Source organism: Oryx dammah, unplaced genomic scaffold (assembly GCF_014754425.2).
Source record: "Oryx dammah isolate SB20612 unplaced genomic scaffold, SCBI_Odam_1.1 HiC_scaffold_2, whole genome shotgun sequence".
Taxonomy (NCBI): Eukaryota; Metazoa; Chordata; class Mammalia; order Artiodactyla; family Bovidae; genus Oryx; species Oryx dammah.
This window is the reverse complement of record NW_024070186.1, coordinates 177,399,263-177,418,324: the sequence shown is the minus strand read 5'-3', so window position 1 is coordinate 177,418,324 and position 19,062 is coordinate 177,399,263. Positions and strand designations below refer to the sequence as shown.

Sequence of the window (19,062 nt, the reverse complement as noted above, 5' to 3'; positions counted from 1 at the left end):
TAGGCAAATAGATCAATGAAACAGAATAAGAGTCCATAAATAGATCCACAATGTACAAATAACTGGTTTTTTAAGGAAAAGCCCAGAGTCAATTCAGTAGAGAAAGGATAATCCCTTCAATAAATGGTACTGGAACAATGAGATAGCCATCTGCAAAAAAGAAAACAAACCTCCATCCATACCTCACCTCATATATAAATCTTAACTCAAAATATGTCATAGATATAAATATAAAACTTAAAACTATAAAACATTTAGAACATAGGAGAAAACCTTTGTAAGCATGATCTGAGTCAGGGGTTCCCAACCTCTGGGATCTAATGCCTGATGATCTTAGGTGGAGCTGATGTAATATTAATAGAAATAAAGTACACAATAAATGTAATATGCTTAAATCATCCTGAAACCATTCCAACCCCCAGGTCCATGGAAAAATTGTCTTCCATGAAACCAGTCCTTCAGCCAAGAAGGTTGAGGACCTTTGATCTAGACAAAGATTTTTTTAGATTTCTCATCAAAAGCATGATCCAAAAAAGAATGAATTGATAAGCTGGACTTTATCAAACTAAAAATTTCTGCTTTTCAAAGAGACATTTTTAAGAGAATAAAAAACAAGCTGTAGGCTGAGAGAATCACATAATTGATAAATCAAATAGTTGATAAGAGACCTATATTCTGATTGTATTAAGAACTCACAAAACTCAATAATAAGAAAACAAGCCAATAAAAATGGTCAAAATATTTGATAGAACAGACCTTCACCAAAGACATACAGTTGGTAAATAAGCACAGAAAAAATTAGTCTATACAGAAATGTAAGTTAAAATCACCTACCACTACAATACGTATTAAAATGGTTAAAACTTCAAAGATTGACCATACCAAGTGTTGGTGAGGACGTGGTGAAAATACACTGCTGCTAAGAATGTAAAATTACACAGTTACTTTAGAAAATAGCTTGTCAGTTTCTTTAAAAGTTTAAAATGTACCTACCATATGAACCTACCATTCTACTCCTAGGAATTTACCCAGAAACAAATAAAAGTATATATTCATACAAAAATATGTACAGGAATATTCATAGCAGCTTTATTTTTAATAGTCAAAAACTATAAGCATCCAAATATTCATCAGCAAGTGAATTAAACCAACTGTGGTATATCCATGCAATGGAATACTACTCAACAATAAGAAAGAATAAAATATTGATACATGCTACAACATGATAAATCTCAATGGTGCTGAGTGAAAGAAACCAGGTCCCCCAAAAGAACATACTATATTACCCCATTTTTATAAAACTATAGGAAATGTAAGCTAATGTGCACTTACAGAAGGAGAATCAGTGGTTGTCTGGGAAGGTGCACGTGAAGACCTACATGGAAGCACAGGAAGCTTTTGAGGATCATGAACACAACTATTATCTCAACTGTGATGATTTCACGGTATAATTCGAGGTCAAAACTTATCAAATTACACACTTTAAGTATGTGCAGTGTGTTCTATGTCAATTATATCTCAAAAGATTAAGTATAATAAAAAATTCTAACTGGATGTATAGATGGATGGATAAATGAGTGGGTGGATTTGTAGCCTAAGAAACAGGACATTTCTGCACCAAAGTTTTTCAACAAGCCTTTCTTATCCTGTTGGGGGATCAGCTGTCTCCCTGTTCATACTATATTACCTGTCCCAACTCCTGCCACCTTAAGGACCAAACCCTTGATCACTAATCACATTGTCATTAGATTAGTCTCCCCTCCAGGACTGTATAAGCTTTACTAGTTCAGAGCTTTTATTTCCTTTTCTCACCACAATTGCAGGACTGGCCTTAGCACACAAACAGAGGTACACAATAAAGACTTTCTGGTAATTGATTTACTGATTAATTAATTGGAAAAGCTATGAATTCTATAAAGTGTTAATTGTTTTCACAATCCAATGAGATTTGGGGAATTGGGCTTTTACTAGACTGCTTACCTTCAAAAAAAATATGGGACCTTTGACTTCCAGCTTTCTCATAATTACCACATAATGCTTTGATAAACAGAAAACTGGCTCCAAAAATAACTAAATGAGTACCCATACCACTTAAATTTTAAAAACAACAGCCCATCAGATTCAGTGGCAACTCTAGCCAAATTAGACTGGTCCTTTCACTGTCTGTGTTATGCTGGAGATTGACATCCCACCCTCCTCTCCTCTTTAAGCTTAAAGTGGTTCTGGAAGATTCCAGCAGAAACCACAGAACAATTGAAACAATGGATTCATGGAACAGAACAATCAGGAAAGGAGCCAAGGCCAATCAAAGTGGTCCGCTAAGACAAAAACCGTGATCTAGCAAATTCCTCAGAAAGAAATATTTACAGCTTTGGAAAGCTTTGAGGAACATGGAACACTCAGGTTGGTGGAACCCTGGCTCTAAATGGTAGGGGGAACAAAGTGTTTCCCTCCTGGCTTAGATTCCACAGAGCTGAGCGTTTGGTTTCTGAGTCCTTCCTGACCTCAAAGAAGACATTTGGACTTTCTGCACCCCTGTTTCTTGCTTTCTTCAGTGAAATTTATTTTGCCCTACTTGACTCATAAAGCACACAATAATAACAGCCATTGTTTACTTGGTACTTATTATGTTTGAGGCAGCCGACTAAGAGTCCTTTCATTTTTACAAACAGTGCTGTTTTAATGTTCATTCTACAGAGGACATAACTGAGGTGCATAGAGTTTAAGTAATTTACCCAAGATTCATACTGCCAGGTAAGTGGTGGATCAAGGATTTGAACTTGAGTCTACCTGGCTCAAGAGCCCTCGGTCTCAACCTCTGAACTGATGTGGGGTTCAGATTAAATGTAATAAAGTATACAGGGATAAATGAAGGGAAATTTTACTGAGTCTCTATTATGAACTTCATAACATCTTGACAGATATCACAATATGAACTGCTCTCAAGTTGAAAGGTGAAAGTAATATGGCCCTGCCATGGTGGCAGCTCTTTAGAGACAACCTCCAGGCACTGCTTTTAAGCAAAGCCCTCTGAAGACCCTTCCCAGAAAACTGAGATCCAATAGCCTGGAATCTCAAGTACAGATATACTTCAGGGGTATTAGGGGTTCAGTCCAGATCTCCACAATAAAACAGATATCCCAATAAAGTTAGTCACACAATATTTTTGATTTCCCAGTACATACAAAAAGTTATATTTACACTATACTGAAGTCTATTAATGCAATAGCATTATGTCTAAAGAAAACAATGTATATACCTAATTTTAAAATGCTTTACTGGCTCTAGACTGTTACTCCAAGCTTTGGGAAATTTTCACATGGAAAGCCTTTTTAAAATTAAATAAAACTATTTTATCAGTTGTTGTTATTCAGTCACTAAGTCATGTCCAACTCTTTGCAGACTCATGGATGGCAGCACGCTAGGCTTCTAAATGAGCTAAAAAATGTTTTATTGCTAAAACTGCTAACCATTATCTGAGCCTTCAGCGAATCGTGGCCACTGATCACAGATCACCATGACAAACATAACATCAATGAGAAAGTCGGAAATGTTGAGAGAATTACCTAAATGTGACACAGAGACAGGAAGCAAGCAAATGCTGTCGGGAAAATGGCATCTTTAGATCTGCTCAACACAGACTTGTCACAAATCTTGAATTTGTTAAAAAATGGGAAAAAAGCACTATCTGCAAAGGGCAATAAGGCAAAGCACAGTAAAGTGAAATCTGCCAGTATAAACTTAAAGGACACAAAGACCCACTTATCCTCCAGGGAAAGAGAAGAAAAAAAATACCATCCTTTTCTGATGAGCCCCCAGCTGAGAAACAAGACGCAATTCATTCTTGGACAGGCTATTTTGCCATATTAAATTCCTAATGAATTGCACCGCTGGAGCTACATTATCTCATTTAATCCTCACACCAGCTCCAGGGAGGTTTTTCTTCAGAGATTTGAGTAGAGGCACACCACTTTGCTGCACTCTATCCAAGAGGGCTCCTCCTCAGGGTGGAATCAGAGCAGGAGGGTCATTAGCTAAGGTCAGATACAGTTTTAAGAGGAAGGTAACACACAAGCGAGAGGGAAGGGGAGTCTTCCCCAGCAACATTCAGATCTGCCTAACCACCCCTCCACACCCCAGGGGTGGTGAGAGGCATAATTTCCAGGTAGGAACTGTGGTCACTGTTAACATTTATTAAGCAGTTATCATGCGTATGTGCTTGCTGCTCAGTAAGTCAGACCCTTTGCAATCCCATGGACTGTAGCCTGCCAGGCTCCTCTGTCCATAGAATTTTCCAGGCAAGAATACTGAAGTGGGTTGCCATGCCCTCCTCCAGGGGATCTTCCCAACCCAGGGATCGAACTCACGTCTCCTGCGTTGGCAAATGGATTCTTTACCATTAGCACCACCTGGGAAACCCAAGCACTTATAATATCCAGGTAAACGTGCTTACTATTCCACTCCTTCTCACAACAACCAAGAGAAGTGTCGTTATCCCAGTTTTGGAGATGAGAAAACTAAAGCTAACAGAAATAAAGATTTTTTTTCCCTAAAAGATTGGAGCCAGCAAATGCTAGAGGTAAGATATGAACCCAGGCAATCAGATTCCAGAGGTTGTACTGGCTCTCGCAGAATCTTTAGAATTAAATCCATGAAGCAGCTGTTACTACCCTCTTTTGACAGCTGAGCAAGCAAAGAGTTGAAGAGGTGAAATAATATCCTCAAATTAGTCGGTAACAGAGCCAGAAACCCACCCTTCATTGAGATCAGCTTGCTAGAATCTCTGCCCAGTGTAAAGGAAAGTACTTGAAAAGCTAAGGAAAATGTGCAAACCTAAACCTCACTTTTCTCCAAAATTTGAGTTTATCCTTGCCCCAAGGGGAGAGTTAGTAAGTCTGTTCTCAGGCTGTTGTATCATGGGATCTGGAAAAGAAGAAAGGCTTGTGGTTCCTCAGAGGGCTCCACTCATACACCCTTTGATCTGTGCTAGCAAATTTTGTGAAAAACCTATGAAAAAATAATAGCCAGTTTTTATGTGGTGCTTACGATGTGCCAGTCCTTGTTCAAAGCAGTTATAAACATATTAACTAGCTAATCCTCTAAGCAATTTTATTAGGTCAATACTAGTGCTGTGCTCTGAAAATTTTAACAACCAGTTCCCAGGGGAAACATCTGCCACGTGCCTGGTATAAACATTCCCTCCACCGCCAGTTTCACAATGCCAGTATGGAGCCCTGGACCTCAGAGTTGGGAAGAGATGCCCAGTACCATGTCCTATCGCTGCCCCCAACCAGATTCAACACACAGAAATCGCCTCAAGGGCATATATAATAGTAAAATGAAGTCAAATGATTAGGACTTGATGAGTTTTGAGGTCTTATTGCTTTGGTTTTAATATAATTTAACTCCAAGTTTATAGAATTTAATTTCTAATAGTGGCTTGTTTTATTTTTTAAACAACCAGCTCACAATGGTCATGATAATTCAACAGTTGGCCTTCATGCGCTTGCGCTGGCTTCAGCCTCTCTCTAATCAGCACCGTTACTGTTATTTGGGGCGAAGAGGCGCAAAAAAAAAAGGCCAGTTTGCGCACAACTTGGAAATGGCAAAGCCAGAATTCAGCCTGGGCAGTCTGGCTCCCTCATCATCTCACCAACTGCTTCTCTCGCAAAACCTGGGTGTCTTTCTGTCTAGACCAGCAACCCATAGGCCTTTTTCCCCTGCTTGTCTCCAGACAAACATCCACTGCATCTGACCGATGACTCACAGAAGGGCTCCGGGTTTAAGTGGGGCATCTTCCCAGGATCTCCGAGAGAAGCTAAAGGCCTCCATCTGCCTGCAGACCCAAGGGTCTCCAGCGCGGCGATGAGCTGCACAGGACCACACCTGGCCTTGCGCCGCATCCCGCCAGGCGGGGCGCTGTCCTCGAGGCTTGACTGCGCCTGCGTCCAACCGCACATCCATTATGGAAAGGAGGGTCCCTTAATGTAGCGCAAATTATAGCTGGAACACAAGCAAATTGCCGGCTTTTACTAGCACATAAACTGAGCGGAACCTCTGAGATGGATCCGCATTACCCTAAACGGCATCCATAATTCATACCTGAAGCAGCAATGCCTCCCTCTCGGAGGGCCGGAGCCCATCTATTATTGATGGGCCCCTTGGAAGGCCGCGACAGAGTGTTTCTCATGCTCCAGCCATCTGCCGCGTGGTCAATTCCTCAGGCGGCGGGCAGCACATTTATTCATCAGAATCAACTCCCAATTAGTTTCCTAGCAGGACCCCGGGGGGGATTTATTTGAGGAATCAAAGTGAGTGTTTCTAGAACAGTACCCCATTTCCACCCCCGCGACGCTAATCAATACACACAGAACCAGAGAGCAGTAGGCAAGCGTTCGTTTTCGCTCAGAAATGCTGCTACCTTTGGAAATCACGGGGAGCAACGCTAAAAAGCAATACTCATTTCTCCCGGCGGAGGGTCTGGATGGCTGGGGGCTTCTTGCCGTCTATGGGGAGGTCCCTGAATCTGGAGGTCCCAGAGCACAGATATCTACGTGATTTTTCCATCACCTAGACCTTCTGAAGTGCCCATTATATTCTAAGTTCTTTGTAAAAGGCCTTGTAACAGTTCTTTGAGATGGTTTACTTATTATCCCACCCACCTCCCTTTTTTTTATAGCGGGGAAACTGAGTTTAAATAACTCACCCAAGGACACACAGCTAGTAAGCGGCAGTGCTAAGATTTGAGCCCAGGAAAACTGATCCCAAAATCCAGGGGTTTAACCATTACTCCATGCTGCCACCTGGAGGAAGAGGGAAGGGAACCACAAGGGATTTCCTGTGGGTCACAAATCCCTAGTGAAACTGGGACATTTAGCTACAATAGCGCTACAGTAAGGCTAACCAAAAGCAACAGACTGGTTGAGTGTGGAGGTCAATGCTGGGTATGTGTGTGTTTAGTGTGCCTACGCTTTCCTGGTGTGATTTATTGTCTTATTGAATGCCTGATTTTTAAATGGCTAAATAAATTAATGGCTATTAATAAATAAATGGCTTTAAAAGACTAGATCCTTTAAGTGAGTCTCGGGGGAGGGGATATGGAGGATGAATTGAGTACCCAGAATTTAGAAGGCTGAGATCCACTGGACAAATAAAAAAAAACATTAGCGTTCAGAGCTGGAAGGAAAATAGTCATCAAACACTCAGGTCCATTAAACACCTGCCCAGGTACCAGGCTTTGTGTCTGGCTCTGGGGATATAAGAATCAATAAGATGTGGATTCTAATGTCCCCAACAGACTAATCAGGTAGATTAAATAGGCAAGTAAATAACTGTAACATGTGAGAGAATAACACAGGGCTGGGTATAAACAAGTCTCCCCACAACCATGCCTTCTCCTTCCCTCCGCAAGGCAGGCTGAGCACAGGTGGAGGGAATCACACCATGGTGTTGTCTGGTGAGACTGCGTGCTGTGCAGGGCTCTCACCCTGTCTGGCTATCCTTTTAAGCGTCCCTGGCCAGTTTCTAAAACCTCATGTCTTCCTTCTAGAAAATTGTGGCCAGCAATAAGAAGAGCTTAAAGCTTCTACCACTTCACCAGCAAACTTCTCTACATCTGTGTCTCCCAACCTTTGTGTCTCATCTCCATCCTCTCCACCTGTGGACTACACCACAGAGATGGCCCAGTTGGTGTGAGGTTCATGATGGGCCCTAGGCCATGGAGCTGCCCCTGAGCAGAAACTGAGATGGTGTCCAGAGCTGAGAGTGGAACAGAAAGGGGAGACTGTGGTGCCAAGGGGAGGGTTTGCATAACCATGGGAGATCAACGTCAAGGTCCAAAGGAGTTGCCCAAATGAGGAGACCTTCCAGCACATAAAACGACGGATGGAAAACCCAAAGACAGACGAGCTGGATGGTGGGTCAAGCAGGCTAGCGATTGTTTGCAATACTTCAATGCCCCTATCTCCCATGACATATAGGAGAAAGTCCAAAAGGGGAAAGAGTGTTATGAAAGTAGGAAATGGAAATATCCCAAGAGCCCTAAATATTTCCCCACTACTTTTTTTTTAAACTGCCAGATAGATTATAAATAGCAGTGACTGCAGATGGTGAGAAGCAATGAGAGTGAGGGGCTGCCATGTTGATTGTGCCTGGCCCGGCCTGCTCAGGAGGCCAGCACCCCATCATTCCCCAATAAATCAGCAGGTCATTTTTCACTGAACTGAAGCTCAATACTCCCATCGTTTTCTACCCTAACCAGCCCCGAGATTGCTCTGTGCTCTTTATTACCTTTCAATGACTTAAGCCCCTGAACTGAATAACTTCATCAAGGTGTCAACCTAAACAGATTTTCCCCATAATGGCCCAACTCTCACAGGTTCTTAATGAAAAATATTGATTCCCAAGGATTAGTTGCAGATTTATGTGTTGGGATGCTGATCTCTCTGTCACCTGGCACCTTATCAGGAGATGAAAGGACCTAGCTCCCCTTCGTGGTTTTAAAAAAGCAATCACTGGCTATGTCAGGGGGCAGCTTAGGTCCAGAAAAACAAATAAAATTCTGTGTCTGGATCCCATGGAATACTTAACAGATAGCGAAGGGAGTGGCAGGGCCTGGCACCCACACACCTGTCTCTCTTTCCTCATTAAGCATCTTCACTGGTTGGGTTCTGGGGGGACCAGGCATGGAGGAGCTTGGAGCAGCCCTCTTGGTATGACTGATCTCTGGGACACAGTCTGGAGGCTAGAGTACACCCTGTCTGGGGCTGGAGACACTAACTGGAAGGAATTCAGCAGCTGCTGTCTCCAAATGGCATTCAGTCGGCATCAGCCTAAGTTGGCTCTGCCAACTCACTCTGTTAAACATGATTCTCAAGGGATGAAGTTGAGACTCTGGCACCTAAAACCTCAGAATCTCTCCCATCACCCAGAGGTGGCTGGGATGACGTGATTCATCCTTTATCTATTTGATAAATATTTATGGAGGGTCTACTTTGTGCCAGGCACTGTGCAAGGCACTGGGGACACAGTGGTCAGCAGAGTCAGATATAGGTTCCTCCTCTCGTGGAAAAGGCCCCCCACAAAAAAAAACCCACATAAATAAATGTAAAACAGCAGCTGTAATGAGACAAGTTCCCACATAAGGATGAGGACAGGGCTGCAAGAGCCTGAAATGAGAGGCCCTACCTTGTGAGAGAGGTCAAGAGAGATTCTCCAAGGAAGTGATGGTCAAGGTAACACCAGAAGAATGGGGAGGGTTTTGGAAAAGAAGGGAGGCTGGGGAGTACTTGGGCAGAGAAATGGTGTCTGCATAACACCTTTGGGGTCATTATCCTACGAACAATAACAAGCCATTGAAGGATTTTAAGCAGGAGGGTGACCTGACCTGATCTTTACTTTACAAAGATCACTTTGGCTGCTCTGTGAAGAACAGATGGAAACAGCTTTGGAGCAAAAACAGGAAGAAGAGGAAGGCTTAGGAGGGGGTCTAGGCAAGAGACAAAGAAACGATGAAGATGGAGATGGAGAAAGTGGACAGAATGGAAGAGGTTTGGGAGGGAAAATCTACAGGCCTGATGCTGAATTGAATGTGGGGCAGGGATAGGCTGAGGGGAAGGAGGAACAAGGATAATTCCCACAGTTCCTGACTGAGCCATTGCGTCTCTGAAATGATGGCCTCTCACTAAGGGCCCCCGTGAGGTTCCCTAACCACTGGAAAGCACTGGAGAGCAATGTGCTTCGTGAGCTTTTCTCTTCCTACAGCAGGGTTAGCAGACTGCTAACTGCTAAGTCACTTCAGTCGTGTCCGACTCTGTGTGACCCCAGAGACGGCAGCCCACCAGGCTCCCCCGTCCCTGGGATTCTCCAGGCAAGAACACTGGAGTGGGTTGCCATTTCCTTCTCCAATGCATGAAAGTGAAAAGTGAAAGGGAAGTCGCTCAGTCGTGTCCAACTCTTTGCGACCCCATGGACCGCAGCCTACCAGGCTCCTCTGTCCATGGGATTTTCCAGGCAAGAGTACTGGAGTGGGGTGCCATCGCCTTCTCCGAGGGTTGGCAAAAGTCTTCCGTAAACAGCCAGGTAGAAAATACGTGTAGCTCTGAAAGCCATCCTTTCTCTGTTATTCAGGTCTGCTATTGTAAAGCAAAAGCAGCCACGGTTAATATGTAACAAATGGGTGTGGCTGTGTTCCAATAAAACTTTATTTACAAAAACAAAAGGCCAACAGGGTTGGCCTCTGCCCAAGAGAACCTGGATGAATGGGATGAATGTGAAAACTCAGCTGACCCCAGGATTTCCCAGGTTCATTAAACTGGACTATTCCATTGAAACAGGGCGTTCATTCCCAGGCCTGGAAACTTTCGACCTGCCCAGGAAAATGAAGCAGAACATTGAGAACTCTGAGGGCCCATGTCCCCAAAAAAGACTTAAGGTCAGAGGAAGACTCACAGAGCTGGAGCTGGGCTCATAAAATAGAACTTCAGCTTCTTCAGGCCTCCTCAGGGGCCCCCAACAACTTTCAGAGAGGAACCCAGGACAAGTCTTTCCCATACATATCCATCTGTATTTATAACAGAATTTTTTTTTTAAAGCACCAGAAGGGTACATACATAAGAAACTAGTAAGCACTTATCTATATGCCTAGGAGTGGAAAGAGACTTTCACATGTATACATTTGTATATCATTTTAGGTTTTGAACCATAGGAATAATATTACTCAAGCATTGTCTACTTGAAAAAATTCATACGTATGTTTGTTCATAAAACACCCTCTGTCTCTATAATAGATAGAAATGTATCTAGTTGCCTACCATCAGAATTTTTTAACTATTGAAAAATACCCATATTTATCTGAAAAATCACAACCTAAAACTAGGCCTGGGCCACAGCTTTGCGAACATCCCGGTAAAACTGGGCTGTAAGAATGAGGGGCACAGCCAGCTGCTGGAGTACAGGGCTGACTGTGTAACACAGGGGCTGCAGAGCCTTAGGTGACCAGGAACTCCTGGAGGATGAGGTGCTGTCCCACTCCCCCTGTGCCCTCCCCCAGCCCTGGATTGAGCTGAATCGAGGACCAGCTGCTCTCCACTTCCCTGCTCCCACTCTGCCCTCTCACCTCCAGCCATGGCTCCTCTACGCACCCTGTTCCTGGTGGCTCTGGTGGGCCGACTTGTGGCCCAGGCTCTGGACTGCCACGTGTGCGCCTACAGTGGGGAGAACTGCTTCAAGCCCATGTGCTGCCTGGCCGTGGTCACCTATGGCACAACAGACTTACTACACCCCAGTCAGGATGAAGGTGAGCAAGCCTTGTGTGCCCAGCTGCTTTGAGACCATATACAATGGCTGCTCCAAGCTCGTATGCACCACATCCTGCTGCCAGCACAACCTCTGCAATGGCTCTGGCCTCTTGGCTCCCTGGACCCTGGCCCTGGTCCTCATACTCCTGGCCACCCTCGGGAGTCTGCTGTAAAGCCCTGTCGCACTGGCTGCGGATTCACTGGAGGGCAAAGCACAGAGCAGCGTGGCCCCACCCTCTCCCACTGCACTCCCCACCCATCCCTCCCCTCCCCAGACCTCCCCAGCCACACTCAGGACTACCTGCAAAAGGACTCTTGACCTCCCCCAGCCACCCTGGGGTCTGCTTCCAGGTCATGACCTGTTGTTTTTTTAAAGGCTGATGTAGGACCACAAAATAAATAGATAAAAATAAAATTAGGCATAGGGCAGATTTTAAGCACAGCTCCAATGTACACAGGACTGCAGATTATCCCGTGAAAGGTTAACAAAAGCACTGTTTTCCAGTTTGGTTCTCAGGTTTGCTGCCTCAGTTAGTAGAAGTCTGCTTCCAACTTCTCCCCTTGTGTTTCCAACAACTTCCTGTCTTCAGATAAGAGCATCCACTTTTACTTAGGGAACTTACCCTGGGCACTGAAGACTGTTGGCCAGGACTGTCAATAAAGAGGTTGCTGCCCTTCTAGTGTTGGTCATGTGACCTAGGCTAAGCCAATCAGATTATTTCTCCCTGGACTACAGCTGGAGGTGGTCCTTGCAGAGAAAGAAATATAGTGAAGATGCTTTGAGGGGTTTTCTGTTACTTCTTGTTGCCTAGATCTTTGGGGCAAATCTTTCAAAGATATGATTGTTTGACTTCTGTTTCAATTTTAATTGATTTTTTTTTTAAGCCTAGGTTGGCCAAACTCTATTCTTGTGGCTTAATGCTGCTGCTGCTAAGTCACTTCAGTCATGTCCAACTCTGTGTGACCCCATAGATGGCAGCCTACCAGGCTCCCCTGATCCTGGGATTCTCCAGGCAAGAACACTCGAGTGGGTTGCCATTTCCTTCTCCAGTGCATGAAAGTGAAAAGTGAAAGGGAAGTCGCTCAGTTGTGTCCGACTCTTAGTGACCCCATGGACTGCAGCCCACCAGGCTCCTCCGTCCATGGGATTTTCCAGGCAAGAGTACTAGAGTGGGGTGCCATTGCCTTCTCCTAATACTGATGAGGATATCCTATTTAAAAATCTCCAATATCTCCCTGTGGCCTGCAACACAAAGGGCAGGCAAGACATACAAGTCCCAATGACCACTAGTGTGGTACATCCCCCCATACCAGACACCCTCTGCTTCAGCACCACTAGAATTTCTGCTTTCTCCAAATGCATCCATATATAAATCGGTGCTGCATTCCCACTTTGTCACCTGGGGAAACAAAAAGTCCCTACTCATCATTTGAGGCAGCAGGTGGTGGCAGATCAGGGTGCCAGTCCTGGTGTAGACAGGACTGTTGGCCAGAAGTTGCTTTTTGATAAGCCTTGCTCTCCAAATGTGAGATTAGCCAGGCTGTCTTCCTTGAGAAACACATCAGAATCTATCAAGCTCTGAGACCCCCCTAAGCCCATTTTAGAGATCCAAAATGATAGCATTGTGATTAGGATAGCACTGAATTCAAGCGGTTCTGCCAGCCAACCTCTGTTCCTTCAAGGTCTTAATTTTCTTGTCTGTAACATGAGGATATGAATACTATCTATATCTTAGAGAGAGTTTATTCATATATTTAACAAACATTCTGCACCAGACACTGTTCTGAATGCTTTACATATATTAATTTATTTAATACTCATAACAACACAATAAGGCAAGTATTTTGCAGATGAGGAAACTGAGGCATAGAGAGGTTAAGTAACTCATCCAAGGTTGCAATGGCATGGGGATGAAATGGAAGACTGCATGGGAGTTGCTTAGCACAGGGCCCAGGAGATAATACATGGTTCATAAAATGATAGCTATTTGTTATGGACTGAATTGCATATCCCCCTCTCTGAATTCATATGTTGAAATCTTAACCCCCAATGTGACTATATTTGGAGCTAGGGCATTTAAGAAGTAACTAAGGTCGATGGGGTCATAAGTGAAGGTTCCTAATTCAATATGACTGGTGTACTTTGAACGAGAGAGACACTGTGGTGGGCATCTCAGAAAAAAAGGCCATGTGAGGACATAGCGAGACAGCCATCTGCAACCCAAGGAGACAGGCCTCTGGAGAAACCAGACTTGTCAGCAACTTGATCTTGGACCTCCAGTCTCCAGAACTGTGAGAGGTAGATTTCTCTTGTTTCAGCCACCTAGTCTGCTGTGTTTTATTATGGAAGCCCTGGTGGACAGACACACTACTGAAGAAGAACCCACCTTGTGGTGGAAATCACAGCTGCATTTTCAGTCTTAATCCAACATTACCTCTGGGTATAATCTTCAGAGTGTCCCACCCAGGATAGAGTAAGAGTAAAACATCCTTTGCAAGATATATGCATGAGCGTTAAGTCGCTTCAGTCATGTCCAGCTGTTTGCGATCCTGTGGACCGTAGCCCCCCAGGCTCCTCTGTCCATGGGATTCTCCATGGGTTGCCATGCCCTCCTCCAAGGGATCTTCCTGACCCAGGAATCAAACCTGCATCTCTTACATCTCCTGCATTGGCAGGCGGGTTCTTTACCACTAGCACCACCTGGAAGCCCACATGATATATACGGCCCTTGAAAATATCCAGATTCATCTGTCACCCATCCTCTCTTATCCTCCATTCAACCACAACAAACTTCACACTTCCCTGAACATGGCAGACCCTTGTATATTGCCACCTTGTATGTCCTCCTCCTATCATGCTTTCACCCATCCCCCCTTTGCTGGCAAACTCCTATGCATGCTGCAAGACCCAGCCTCAGCATTCCCTCTGAAGCTTTCATCGAACTTCTCAGGCAGAGTTGGATGTTTCCATTCCTGCACCACTACCATGCCTTGTACATGTGCTGTGCTGTGCTTAGTCGCTCAGTCATGTCCAACTCTTTGTGACCCCATGAACTGTAGCCTGCCAGGCTCCTCTGTCCATGGGGGTTCTCCAGGCAAGAATACTGGAGTGTGTAGCCTTTTCCTTCTCCAGGGGATCTTCTTGACCCTGGAATCGAACCAGGGTCTCCTTCATTGCAGGCGGATTCTTTACCAGCTGAGCTTCCAGGGAAGCCCTACCTTGTACATAGTCCTGTTGTATTATAATTGTTTTATCTCATGTCTCTATCATTAGAATTTTTAACCTCTTGCGGTCTTAGGTATCTCTGGCACAGTGCCTGACACAGGGTAGATGTTCAGTAGATGTCTAATGATGCAATAAATGAAAGGGCACCTGAATCCAGGTTAGTTTATTCTCCCTCCCATGAAAAGCTATAAAGCCAATCTTGATCCATCTCAAATAAGACTACTGCTGGGAAGGTTCTAAGAAATTCTTCAGGATTAAAGAGAGTAGACATCTGTCTAAGGAATTTTACTCAAACTCATTCTCAAGCTTGTTCATTTGGCTTCCTTGGGTGGTACATCTTCACCTAACTTTGGTTCCCATGAGACTGTCAGGGTGGCATATACAGCCTCTAAGAGAGTCCCCAGTGTTTCCCCTCCAAATATTCATGCCCTCTTTTTATCTCTTCCCTTTGAGTGTGGGTTGGATTTACTAATTGACTTCTTATAAATAGAAAGGCAGAAGTGATGCCATGTCACATCTGAGATACAGATATAAAAAGGCTCTACTAGGCATATACCCTGAGGAAATCAAAATTGAAAAATATACACATACCCCAATGTTCATTGCAGCACTATTTACAATAGATAGAACACAGAAGCAACCTAGATGTCCCTTGACAGATGAGTGGATAAAGAAGCTGTGTTACATATATACAATGGAGTATTAGTCATCCATAAAAAGGAATTCGAGTTAGTTCTAATGAGGTGGATGAACCTAGAGCCTATTATACAAAGTGAAGAAAGCCAGAAAGAGAAAAACAAATATCTTATACTAATGTATATATATGTAATCTAGAAAGATGATATTGATGAAATTATTTGCAGGGCAGCAGTGGAGACACTGCTTCCCTGATAGCTCAGTTGGTAAAGAATCTGCCTGCAGTGCAGAAGACCCGGGTTTGATCCCTGGGTTGGGAAGATCCCCAGGAGAAGGAAATGGCGACCCACTCCAGTATCCTTGCCTAGAAAATCTCATGGGCGGAGGAGCCTCGTGGGCTGCAGTCCATGGGGTCGCAAAGAGTCGGGCACCACTGAGCGACTCTTAGTGGAGACACAGACACAGAGAACAGACTTATGGACAAGGTGTAGGGGGAAGGAGAGGGTGGGATGTATGGAGAGAATAACAAGGAAACTTATATTACCATATGAAAAAACAGATAGCCAATGGGAATTTGCTGTATGACTCTGAGAACTCAAACTGGGGCTCTGTAACAACCTAGAGGGGTAGGATGGGGAGGGAGATGGGAAGGAGGATCAAGAGGGAGGGGATTTATGTATACCTACGGCTGATTCCTGTTGAGGTTTGGCAGAAACCAGCACAATTCTATAAAGCAATTATCCATCAATTACAAAATAAATTAATTAAAAAAATTTTTTTAAGTTATAAAAGTACTGAGGCTTCCATCTTGGGCACTCCGTCTTGCTCTCTCTTGGATCACTTGCCCTGGGGAAAGCCGGCTGCCATATCACATGGCATGCTATGGAAAAGCCCACATGCCAAGGAACTGAGGCTAGCCAGCAACCACATAAGTGAGTTTGGTAGCGGATGCACATTCCACACCAGTCTAGCCTTCAGATGATAATAAAGCCCAAGCCAATAGCCTGTTTGCAGGCTCATGAGAGACTTATTCCTGATCCACAGATGCTGTGGGGTCAATGTTGTGTTAACTTGATACACTTTGAGATAATTTGTTGTACACCAATAGATAACGAATACAGCCACCAAAAGGACCCTTCCACAAGGACAATGCAAGTAAGATATCCTTTCTCTTGCTTTTCATTCCAGGATTTGGATCCCTAGGTTTAGGGCTTGATAAGACATATATTTTTATATTGGCATCATTTTCCCCACCATCATCACTGACTTCATCATCATCATCGTCATCTCTGAGAGCTACTGATGTGCTATGTCCTAGTACTGCACTTAGCGGTTGACATGCGTCATCTTTCTTAAATCCTTGCAATGACTTTGTGAATTGAACTTATAAAGGGACTTTGGTTGAAGAAACAAAAACTGTAGGTAATTCAAGACATAGGTGAGTTACTGGGAGGAAATGGAGATTGGACCCTCTAAGGTAGCCTCCAGACTATACCCAGGCCTTGAAGTAGGCAGGAACAAAAACACCTCCACAGGTTAGGAAAGAGGAAGCTCAACCAAGATAGGATAGCCTGATGTTTAAAGGCATGGTCTCTGAAATCAGATTTCCTGGTTCAAACCATAGCCTTGCTACATACTGTTTTTGAGGTTGGGCAATTTACTTAGAACCAATCACTTCTAGATGTACAAGCTGGATTTAGAAAAGGCAGAGGAACCAGAGATGAAATTGCTAATATCTGCTGGACCATGGAAAAATAAAAAGACTTACCAAAAAAAAAAAAATCTACTTCTGCTTCACTGACTATGCCAAAGTCTTTCACAGTGTGGATCACAGCAAACTGGAAAATTCTTAAAGAGATATGAATACCAGACCACCTTACTTGTCTCCTAAGACCTATATGCAGGACAAGAAGCAACAGCTAGAACTGAACATGGAACAACAGACTGGTTCAAAATTGGGAAAGGAGTACATCAAGAGTTGTCACCCTGTTGTTTAACTTATATGCAGAGTACATCATGTGAAGTGCTGGGCTGGATGAAGCACGAGCTGGAATCAGGAATGCCAGGAGAAATATCAACCTCAGATGTGCAGATGATACCACCCTAATGGCAGAAAGTGAACAAGAACTAAACAGCCTCTTGATGAAGATGAAAGAGAGAGTGAAAAAGCTGGCTTAAAACTCAACATTCTAAAAACAAAGATCATGGCATCTGGTCCCATCACTTCATGGCAAATAGATTGGGGGAAAAGTGGAAACAGTGACAGATTTTATTTTCTTGGGCTCCAAAATCACTGCAGATGGTGACTGCAGCCATGAAATTAAAAGATTCTTGCTCCTTGGGGGGAAAAAGCTATGACAAATCTAGATAGCATATTAAAAAGCAGAGACATTACTTGCCGACAAAGGTCCATATAGTCCAAGCTATGGTTTTACCGGTAGTCATGTATGGATGTGAGAGTTGGAACCATAAAGAAGGCTGAGCACTGAGGAATTGATGCCTTCAAATTGTGGTGCTGGAGAAGACTTTTGAGAGTGCCTTTTGGACAGCAAGGAGATTCAACTTGTTAATCCTAAAGGAAATCAACCCTGAATATTCATTGGAAGGACTATGCTGAAGTTGAATCTCCAATCCTTCACCTGATGTGAAGAGCTGATTCATTGGAAAAGACCCTGATGCTGGGAAAGATTGAGGGCAAGAGGAGAAGGGGGCAACAGAGGATGAGATGGTTGGATGGCATCCCCGACTCAACGCACATGAGTTTGAGCAAACTCAGGGAGATAATGAAGGACAGGGAAGCCTGGCGTGCTGTAGTTCATGGAGTCACAAGGAATTAGACATGACTTAGTGACTGAACAACCACAACAAAGTTACTTAGACTCTGCCTGCTTTGGTTTCCCCAACTATAAAATGAGGACAATAGTAGTCTGTGTCTTACAGCTTTGGGGTAAGCATTTATGAGTTTATATAATTAGTGTTTAGGATAATGCCGGGCACTTAGTAGGGCTTCCCAGATTGTGGTAGTGAAAAAGAACTCGCCTGCCAGTGCAAGAGATATAAAAGACACAGGTTCAATCCCTGGATCAGGAAGGTCCCCTGGAGGAGGGCATAGCAACCCAGTCCAGTATTCCCACCTGGAGAATCCCTGTGGACAGAGGAGCCTGGTGGGCTACAATCCATAGGGTCGCAAAGAGTCAGATATGACTGAAGCGACTTAGCACTTACACATGGGCTACATTAAATGCTACATAGATTGCTCATTCTTATTATTCAGAGTCTTATGGAATGAGTCTGGGTAGGAAACTATCATTAAAGCTGAATGTAATTGCATACCATCCAGTTAGTTGGTCTTGCTTCTCAGGATTCAAATCCTTGATAGAAAGCATCAGAGGATCCCAGCTTGGTTCCTATGCCCACTCTATTACTGTCCCACAAACATTTATCAAATAGGAGAAAGATTATTCCTCAAAAGAAGAAATCAGTTCAGTTCAGTTCAGTTCAGTCGCTCTGTCATGTCTGACTCTTCACGACCCCATGAACTGCAGCATGCCAAGCCTCCCTGTCCATCACCAACACCTGGAGTTCATCCAAACCAATGTCCATTGAGTTGGTGATGCCGTCCAACCATCTCATCCTCTGTCATCCCCTTCTCCTCCTGCCCTCAATCTCTCCCAGCATCGGGGTCTTTTCAAATGAGTCAGTTCTTCGCATCAGGTGGCCAAATTACTGGAGTTTAAACCCACACATAAATGGTCAAATGATTTTCAACAAAGGACCAAAGTAATTCAGTGAGGAAAGGATAATTTTGCAACAAATGATGCAAGAACAATTGAATATTCTTATGTTAGAAAATGAACTTTGGCCCTTACCTCACACTACACACAAACATTAACTCAAAATGGA

The 19,062-nt window shown here is 43.8% G+C and overlaps 1 pseudogene; it reads left to right on the top strand.

The window, feature by feature from the left end:
* Positions 1–11,124: 11,124 nt before the first annotated feature.
* Positions 11,125–11,470, top strand: LOC120876052 (annotated as a pseudogene).
* The last annotated feature ends 7,592 nt before the right edge of the window (positions 11,471–19,062 follow it).